Genomic DNA, 10,589 nt, shown 5'->3' on the forward strand with positions numbered 1-10,589 from the left:
GTGGGGACACGGTTAAAGATGTGTCCCCCCCAAGTGGTCAGGGGCACTTGCAGTAAGTGTTGGCCAGCAGGTGTGTCAGACCAGCTATGCTTCTGTTACTCAAGAAGGCTTTAGGCATCGAATAGTTATTTGGAATATAGAATTTCTATATAGTTGAAACAAGCCCACATGACCATTTTGAGGCACAAGGACACTGATAAATGAGATGTGGAGGCTGCTGGAGCATGCTAATTTACATGTTCCAGCAGACTCGATTAATTGAGTCTGCTCCAATATGCTGTAATTACAGCACATCAGAGCAGCCTCCCTGCATGTTTACAGGCACCCAGAGATTTCAAATAGGGATCCACAATGTTAAAACATTCTGACCTGTTTTGGTCTCTTTACAACAGAAAGATGGCTTGATTATTTTTCCAGGGTCAAAAAATGAGTGAAAATTAAGAGCTAGCATTTTCGAAAAGGTACCTTGAGACTAAAAAGGTTGAGAACCACTGAACTGCAGCTTCTAGTTTGAAGTGTGTACTTGTGCTCTGTCAGTTAATTCTTATCACTCTCTTGAACTGCCTGATAAACTGGACCGTGTTCGGCTCATGTATGGCTTTCATAATTTTACTGCAACTCTGTAGGGAATCTAATTGAGCTTAAAAGTTATTAAAGCACTTTAGGATTTTTTGAGAGTTCCTTAAACATCAGCATGCCTACTCATAAGTTTTTCAGGGTCCCCAAAATTAAATGTTCTCATCTGAGTCCCCTTCTGACTGAATCTAGTAAGATAACAGTAAACACTTAACTAAAACTAAAAGGGAAAATAAGTGGATTAACAACAGCTTATGCACTGCCTGAGTGGCTGAGAAAGGGAGCAGGTCTCCAATTTAAGCACACCCGCAGTGGCTGACCGCAGGCTGCTGAACAACCTCTCTCTGCTTGTGGTTTCTGCCTTGTCAGCTCATTCCTGACCTCTGACTCTTGGCCTGTTCCTGACTTCTAACTCCTGTCCTCAGACCCACTGCTCCAAACCCACCCATCCACTGGACCAGACTGCCTACATCATGCTCACATTACATGGAGTCTGCTTGTCGCACAGCTCCTTTGACTCCAGTGCATAGTGCTGAGACTCTCCTGATTTGCAGCAACATATTGGAAAGCAAGATCACATCCAAGGCCAGGTGGAGAGAGGCAGACTTGGGATTGAAGAGGTTCTCCCTAAGTTTTGGGGTGAAGGAGGAGCTGACAAACACTGCTGTCTCCATTGCTCCTTCCTAAGCTGATTGCAGGGCATTAATGTTTGACATGCTGAAGCTCACAATTTCACAAGGGTCTCTCTAAACCAGTGCTGAGTTTTTAACTCTTTGTGACAAACTCCAGCTTCACTTCAGCTCTTGAGAAACCCAGACCAACAGAAGCCGGGGCTGGGTATCCTTTGAAAACACTGCTGTTTTGCTCTAGGGATGCTCTAGTCTTACCAACAAAGGCTTTTCTACACAGTGATGCAGAGCATAATGCAAAGCAGGCAGCCTGGTCCTGCCAGATGTGTCCCGAATGGACCAGTTACAGTTGGCTGGTTGCAAGGAAGACGGAATGGGTGAGTGCCAAGTCCTGCCTGTTTCAGTAGGGGACCCAGGGTAAGTAATACCAAACAATAACATAGCATATGCCCTTACTTATTTGTAAAGCTTGGGGAAAAAGAAAAAGGACAAGCAGAACCGTAACACTGTACAGAAAGACGTAGCTTTTCAGTTCTACGCAAGATGTTTGATTGCAGAAGGAGTGGGGAAGGAGGTGGCTATTCAGTGTCACGCCTGCCTGTCTAGGAGAGGGAGTTGGTCCTGAACACCTCCATCAGGCTCCCCAGCATGGCTACAGCCTAAACTGAGCAAGAGAATATTGCAGCTGCAGCCACCCACAGTTATGAGCCTCTTCCCAGTTCTGGAGGAGTGTATTGCGGGCAGTTCAGAGCACATACTTTCAGCTTAAAATAGATTTTATCTGCGAAAGGAAAACAGATGGAGAATGGAGATGAAATAGGGCTGGGAGAAGACTGAAAACAGGAAGTAATATAAGGCTGTAATATTACTCTTCCCACTTCAGAGCTGCCCTGGATCCCACTTCAATGGCTGTGCTGGCTCTGAAGGAGCAGGGGCTGTTAATTGTCAGATATAGGATGAGTTAGCTAAATTATCCATGCTCTTGGACTCCTCCCTTCCCCTCCTGTTAAAGGAACAATAAGGAGTGGCTAGAGCAAAGGACCAGGAATAGATTTTTAAGGTACTTAGGAGCCTAAAGATGCAGAGTGATGCCTAAGCACCAAATGACAAATTGAAAATCCCACGAGTACCTAATTGCCTTTACAGACCTGGTGGTGGAAGCCTTGAGGATTCTGGGTTGTAGTTTAGATAAGGTCCTGCCTGCTGCTGCTGAGAGAACAGATGCACCCAGTCAAGGGCTCAGGAAGGCCCGATGCTGTGTCTGGGCTTGAACTGGCTGTGCTCATGGTCAGCTGCAACATGTTCAATGGGGTCACAGAGTTCACAAGTCAGGAGCTCTGGCAGAGTCAAGCTGAACCGGAGTCCTTTGCTACCTAGTTTTGTTGAAGGTATATTAAGCTTGTCTTAGTGTAGCTCTTTGCAGGTCTTGCAGTTACTGTTCTCAACTTGCTCCATTGGGCACATGTAATTCACTTCTTATGATCATGTGTGTCCCCCTCCCTCTCAACCCCAACAATTAATATAAAAAAGGACTGGGATCAAAGAGCCCCAGGAGCTAGGGACTCCAACCTATAGTATCCCTGTCTGTGCTGATTTATTTTATTTATTAGATTTATATGCCATTTTTCTCAACAAAAATCTGATACAAAAGCTCCCCATACAGTATCCCAGCTTATTCTAGCTTGCTAAATGCCTGCACATATAGGAAGGTCTTTTGGAAGATATCCAAGCCTGGGCTTCCTCAAGGGGGAGGAAACTCTGAAGCTAAGGAGTGACTACTGAGAACGACCTCCCACATGTTCACCAAATGAAACTGGTGGGCAGATAGTACTACAAGGTCGCTGTTGGCTGAGCTGAGGGATGATGATCGGGCAAAAGGAAGAAAGCGTTCCCTCAGGTATGGGGGCTGTTGCACCCAGGATTTTGTGGGGAGCCTGAACCCCAACCTCACTGGGCTTGGGAGGGTTGTAGGTTATCCAGGGTGTCCAGCAGTATGGACTAAAAGCACTGGTACGGAGTCCCACCTTGGTTTGTATCAGTTTATTAACAACGAAATTAGAGACAAAAGAAATATAATATTTATTAATAACAACAGTAATGATAATACAAAGCTATTAGTAGTATGTGTGTACATATATATACACACACATTTACTTTACAAGGGACACCACAGTTTCTGCAATCAATCAACGAGCTCACATTTGCATAACTATTCTCTAACACTGTGGAGCCCAATACAGGTCCAGCAACTCTGTAGGCAATACAACAGGGCAAAGCTCTGCTCTCTTCTCTCCTCGCCATGGAGAGAGGTACACAGAGTAAGGCTTCTCACTCCTCTTAATCAAGAGCTCTGCACGTTCCACAGTGGAGAGTTCTTCTGAAGGGCTCTGAAGTCCTTCTCTCTTTACTGCTATAATCCCAGACTAGCCAGGACTCCTCACACAGGATTAGCCAACAGGCTCTTTCAGTTCACCACAGGGACTCGGGCCTTACCCTTACAGAGAGATTCTTCCAATCACCAAGGGCAGATGAGGACAGTAGAAGGTAATACCACTTTCCCCAAATACCAAAATACCTTCTCTGCATCCATGCACAAACCACTTGCCGCGCTGACCCCTCACCGCACCCTCCTTTGACAATTCCAACACTTCTGATCACACCATTCACTGTCACCCCATCATACAGGGTTGTCACCCATCAATCATATCCACCAGTTACAATCTTTCATGTCACTAGCCGTCAGTCAGGTTGGCTGCTTGTATTCATCTCAGGATTTCCTTCCAGTTCTGCTGTGCATGCTCTTACTTCTCCTAAGTGGGTCAGCAGGGCACAAGGTCACTTCTTCCAGAGGGTTATGGAAGGGACACTGCTGTGCATGCACATACCTCGTGGTACTGAAATTTGATCAGGCTACAGGGCCCGAGCACCTTGGATCGCACCCAGAAAGCTATTGGGAACCAGTGCAGAAGGCAAGCTGCTGCTATCTGTCTCAGCTGCAGTTTCTGGATAGTCGTCCTTTTAGATGAGATAATGCTCTTGGGTCTGGGAAGCACCATCGCCTGGAGTCTTGGTGTCAGAGTGTCTGGGTTGTGTTTCCAGTTCCAGTGGACAGGCGCTTTCTAACGATCAGTTCCTGAGTGGACCTGGTCTCTTGTCACCTTCTAGCTCTGCCACTGAAAAAGATGTGTGCTTTTTCCTTCTAGTTTCTTTGCCACAAACAAAAGAACTGCACCCGTCCTGAAGGATGAACTGATCTGTGACTGCTTGGGAATTCAACATCCCCTGGAGAAACAAAGAGGAAAAGAAGAAATCAAAGTGACCCTTCTGTGTATGCTGCTCCTCTTCCCATGCAGCAAGCCTGTCAGACTGGCATGAGATGTGTATCTGTCATTATCTTTAAAGGTACAGCCCCAGAGGTTTCCCCTGAGGCTGCAGTTCTTCATACTGGTTATGGAGAGAATCAAAGCCCTCTTCAGAAATCCTCATGGGATTAGCTGATTTTTGTAACAACGGAGGGTGGTTATGCAGTGGCAAGTGTCATCTAGAGAGGTGATGTAATCTCTGCTCCTAGGAGTTTGGAAGTGCTGGTCAGACTAGAACTGGTCTGGGATGGCTTAGACGGAGCGACTTGTCTTGATGAGAAGGGGTGGGAGGAATTAAAAGCTCTTTGGAGGTGGCCTGCAGCCACATTTTTCTATGATTCCATGAGTTCCCCCATTCCCCACCTCCTTGGCAGGAGCTGCTCAGTAAGAAGTCCTGGTAAAACATGGACAAACAAATGGGTGTAGAAGCTATGATAAAGTTTGTAAGAAAAGGGAGTGAGAGTGGAGTTGTTCCAGGGTGGAGCAGCTGGGCCGAAGAGCTCAGTCCATGTGCTGTAAATGGCCCCTTGCACAAGTGCCAAGAGAGAGGGAAGGAGAGAAATACCAAGGTGTCAGGGTGGGCAGGTATGGTCAAGGGCTGGCCTCTGAGGACAGACCATGCTGGAACCTTTGAGGGTGGGAAGGGACCAGAGGCCTGTTGGAGGTAGAGGAAGCAGCCATGGAGGGGACTGGTATTGGGCAGGTAGAGAAGTACCCCTGCTCCTCTACCTCCGTGACTTCAAAGCCTTCCTCCTCTACTTCCATCACTTGGATTGTCTTCCTCTACTTGCCTGGCAACCCCCTGTTCCTCCACCCCAACAGCTGTCGCTGTGACACAGCAGGGTACCTAAGGCTCTGCCATCAGTGACCATGTCAGCCCCATTGTCGGGTGTCAGGCTCAGTTTTGCAGAGCTTGTGCTGTGGTTGAGGAACCTGAGAAGACTCCCCCATTTTACAGGAATATTTAATAGCCTTATGTTGGGGGAGAAAGATCACTCTTTTAAACCAAACTAAAAGCAGGTGCAAACAGCTGCTTCCTCTTGGATCTCTCCCCAGAAAGATATGATGGGTCTTTGCCCTGTCTGTATCTATCACTGGTTTTAATTAATAATCACTAAGAGAACTGCTAAAGGTATATGAATAAAACAGTTTATTAAATTGCAACAAATAACAGGTCCATAAGCAACACAGATACACACCCAGTTCCCACAATGACCCTTACTAATACAATAATATAATATTTACTCAAGGATGGGGTAGACTTTATTGAGGGAGAGGGGGAACCTTATTAGGCTCGTGTCCCTGCCTCTGGTCTCCAGAGCGTGGTCTGCTCCTCAGGCAACTGCTCAGTAGGGCTTTACCTTCCCCTCACAAACCAGGAGTAACCCACAACCAGAACAAGAGTGAGGGAGAAAAGGAATGGGTGATACTTACAATGGGAAGTAGAGGGCTGCTGCTTTATGTGATACACACACCCGGAGGGAAAGAAACCTGGGGAGCCAATCCTATCTACCTCCAGCAAAGGTTCACCACAGTGGAGGAAGGAGATCAGTGAAGCCTCACAGGTCACCGAAATCTAGCACGGTGTGCCTCTATGGTGCATGGGCCAAATAAGCCACTCATTCTGTCCTAAATCTTGCTCCAGTCTCTCGCCCTAGCAACGCAAGCACCAATTCCCTTGCCAAGCACTCTCCTTCAATCTCTCAGAGCCTCTCCACACCCCAAAAAACGCACACAGACCTCTCAGTCAAGCTCTCAGTCCAGCCACACCCCACACCCACTGTCTCACACACCAACCTGTCAACCAGAGCCCCCTTTTATATGGGTAGTGCACCCCATTCACTCAGGCTCTTCACTCAGCACGTGGGTGTGCACACGGCACTCTATTCCAGGGCCTCTGCAGGGAGCTGACATCACTCTGCAGAGAGGGCAACTGCTGACCTACTTAACAGAGAGCTCCGTGATCCAGGCCTGAATTTGCTCTCAACACTTATTGTCAGCCCCGAAACTCCTTATTTGTCAGAAGGGGCCATGACTGGCTCAGCCATCTGGGAAACCCCTGGAGCCAATGAAATTGGAGGCTGCCTCAAAATGCGACTTGGACCATGGTAGCTTATGCCAGCTCCAACATTAAGAAAGTGGAGATTTAGATTAGCTCCCCTGTGGCCAACAACTGCCATCTTGTTTTCCAGGCGTGGTGCAGTCTGCCTGGTCCCTGTACAAAGCAAATCTCTTTCTCACCCCCAGTTTCCTCACTCGGCTTGCCTGCCATGCCACTTACCACTGCCTGCCATGCCATAATGTTTTCAGGGATTTTCAGGATTCTTAAGGCAAGAGAGCCTTATTGACAAGGTGTGGTCTCCTGCAGCTGGCCCTTCCTTCTGCAATGCCCTTTAGGGGTTGTTACCCCTCTATTCTAGTCTCTCAGTGTTTTCTGGATCCCTCCCTGCACCAGACTTTTCCTAAACCTCCCTTTAGCCATCTTTACAATAGGAAAGAAAGGGCATGATCAGATTGAGCCAGTAGTTTCTGTCAAAGTGGAAGGCACCTTGGAGAAGCCAAAGCGTTTCCTTCTGACACTTTTTAAAAATTAAATATTTCAGTAGTTTTGTTTCAACCCCTAATTTGGCCCAAATAAGACAAGAAGGTGCCAGCCTCTCCCCTCCAAAAATGGTGCTTATTTCTCTGCCACAAACCAACGTGTTTCTATCATCCTGAAGGATGAACTGACCTGTGGGAGCTTTAGTCTAATGTACCCTGGAGGAGCAAAGAAAAAAAGAAGAAATCAAGTGATCCTCTAACTCAGGGGTTCTCAACCTTTTTTGTACCAGGACCCATTTGTAAACACTGATGCCCAGTCCCAACCCAGTAAATAGTTCAAGTAGGAAATACACAAGTATTTTGGCCCCCAATTACTTATTCTACAATGCAAATTAAAGCAATTCAACCATCTTAATTTTAAATACAGAAATCAACATCAACAGGAAAACATTAATAGCAATATCAACATGTGACCCTACATTACTCCCAAGTGACATTCATTATTGTTCAATCTGAAAAAAAACAGTAAACTGGTCACTAAAGGGTTAAACACTACTGAAAAATGTAACAAAAATATTTAACTATGATACTTAAGGTGGTGTTGTATAATAAATCGTAGGTTCCATTTAATGAGAAACCTGAGTTTGCTTCTCCTTGAGTTTATCAAAGTTGGCGTAAATGTTGTTGGAGCAATCCGAAGGTTGTGCTCAACATCCAGTCTTTACCTGCTTTTATTCTTCAGTTGACTCAAGGGAGAAAATCCAGCTTCACACAAGTATGTTGTACTGATAGGGAAAATTACTAATAGCATAGCAAGCAAGAGCAGGATATTTTCCAGCAGCACTGCACCAAAACTGGAGAAGGCCTATTTCAGTATTTTTTTATGTAGATTGTAGTAGCAAGATAACTTGATCAGCTGAGGTTCTTCCTCCATAAGTAGACTTATATTTTACAATACAACTCCAAATGGATCCCGTATCCATTCTTCGCCCTTGAGTTTCTCGTCTAGAAACAATTGTAGAATCTTGTTTGTAATTTAGCTGAATGATTTCTGATTGCTTTCTTCAGTGCTTCTTGGCTAGCAGGATCTTTCCAATTTTTTGTTTCTAGAGACACATTACGAAACGTGTCCTTTCTGTCATTTGAATATTGTTTGGTCCACAGAGTGAGTTTTTTTTGAATGCAGCAATTTTGTCAGCTTACTCAAAGCAGTTGTGCCCTATAAAAACAGCTTCAAATCATTCAGCCGATGGAATATATCTGCCAGGTGTACAACATGAGAAAGCCATGTGTTGATATTGGAGTGTTCTGTCTGCCAGGTGAGACTTTTCTTGAAGAAAAGCTGCCAATTCATTTCTAAATTTATATAAACAAGACATTTTGCCACAGGACACCCAACGAACCTCAGCATGGTAAAGCAGATGTACATGCTCACTGCCCATTTCCTGTCAAAAACATTGAAAGCATAGTGCGTTCCTGGCATTTTGTTTGATGTAATTCACAATTTTGACAATATCTTTCAGAGGTTTGTGGGGCTCAGGTACCATGTGTTTAGCTGTTAATGCGTTCCTGTGCAGGAAACACGGTGGTTCCACGTTGCATTGGGTACTTTCAAAAGTATTCTTTGAACAACTCCTGAATATTTCCCTGTCATTGAAGTGGTCCCATCAGTTGTAACACCAACACACTTAGACCAGCTCAATCCTACCAACTCCAAGTAATTATCCAGTGCAATAAATATATCATCAACAGTAGCAGAAGTAGGCAAATCCGCACCATTCTTGACAATCACCTTCCCATACATGCCTCACATAAACCAGCACAATAGTGAGGTTTGATACCTCTGTAGAGTCATCTAATTGTAAAGCAAAACTGTCACTTACTGAAAGACGATCAGTTGTTTGCAAGATATCTGAGATATTGCTTACTCTTCTCCATATTGTATCGTTGGAGAGAGGAATTGCTTTTAATTTTTTGGCACCTGACTCTCAACAATTCAGTACATATGTCAATAGCAGAAGGTAAAATTAACTCCTGCCTGTGTGAGTTTTTTTCACACTTCACAATGTGGTATGCAATGAGGTAAAAGGCACACAATGCTTTCTTCTGGACAGTACATACCCGTTAAGTCTTTTTTGTTTAAAGAAATCAAGAGGCTTGTCTTTATATCTAGAGTGCTTTGTCTTCAAGGGCACCTATACATGTGATGGACTTACGTTCCGATGGTGCTAATTAGAGTCTGCTGGAGCGTGCTAATTACCATGCTCTAGCACCCTCCACATCACGTGTGTTCAACATCCCAGCATTGCAAAATGGTGGTGGTGGTGCTTTAACTAAAGCTCATTAAACGATATGACAGGGCCGTCCCCGGCTGAGCTCTACATCAGCCCGCTCACCTGTCTAGGGTAGTCTGCCCTGACACTTCTGCCACACCTTTGCTGTTACATAAAATGTGTTAATCTAAGCAGGAGGCTGCCCATTCTAAGCCCTGACACCAAGGGCAAAATACACAGCTCTGACCTTCCCTTTACAGTGTCCCATGCCTTGAAGATGGCCTCTAAACAGTTGACACTTGCTTAGCCCTCTCCAGGGCTAGATTATGTTCCTATGTTGGGTCTCCTACACGCACCCCATAACTGGGTCTCACTCACGCTGCCTATTTTACTGGGTCACACTCATTCTTGCACCACCATGGGCCACATGCACTCTGCCCTACTCTGTATGGCCTTTCAGACCCCGTTGGCTCTACTTCATACAGCCTTTCAGACGTCCTCTCTCTCACACCTGGTCCTGACCCCTCACAGACCTTCAGGCTGCTCAGTTCAGGCCCTACTCTATGACAGGGTATCAGGCCTATCACCTCAAACTGGGCTGATTCAAGCCCCTGGTCCCCTCTGGCCTCTGGTGTCTCAAATATGGCCTATGGCCCACTCAGGCCTCTCAGGCTTTGGCCCTTGGGCCCTCCTGTCCCCCATATTGTCACCCAAGCCTGTTGCTTTTCTGGCAGGGTGTGCTCATTTAGCCTTTCCCCTCCATGGGGTACCCACAAGGCAGTGGGGGATGAGGCTTTCCAGTGCCCCATACTTGCCTTTCACTGAGGAGGCACAAGTATGGCATTTCCTGGAAACTGCCCTGCCACAGGTACCCCCACCATACCTTTCAGTGCCAGCAGGCTGCAGTTTCAGGTCTTGTCCAGGACTCACAGTCTTTCCCCAGGGAGTTTCCCCAGGCTTTTCCTCTGTTGATTATACTCTCAACACTTCCATTCAGGGGCTTACCTAGCCCCTCAGTAGTCCCACAAACTCTAAGCTCCTTCTGCCTATGCTGGCCTGTGTCTTCTTTAGGCCCCTGTATACCCAGCCTCTCTCAACAGGCTTTCCTGGCCCCTCTGTGGGCCTCTGTATATGTGGACCCTTACTATAGGCTGGGCTCTCCACAGCTCCAGGTCTTCAGCCCCCTCCTAAAAGCTCTGGACTCCACC

Source organism: Crocodylus porosus, unplaced genomic scaffold (genome assembly GCF_001723895.1).
Source record: "Crocodylus porosus isolate Cpor-Errol unplaced genomic scaffold, CroPor_comp1, whole genome shotgun sequence".
Lineage (NCBI taxonomy): Eukaryota > Metazoa > Chordata > Crocodylia > Crocodylidae > Crocodylus > Crocodylus porosus.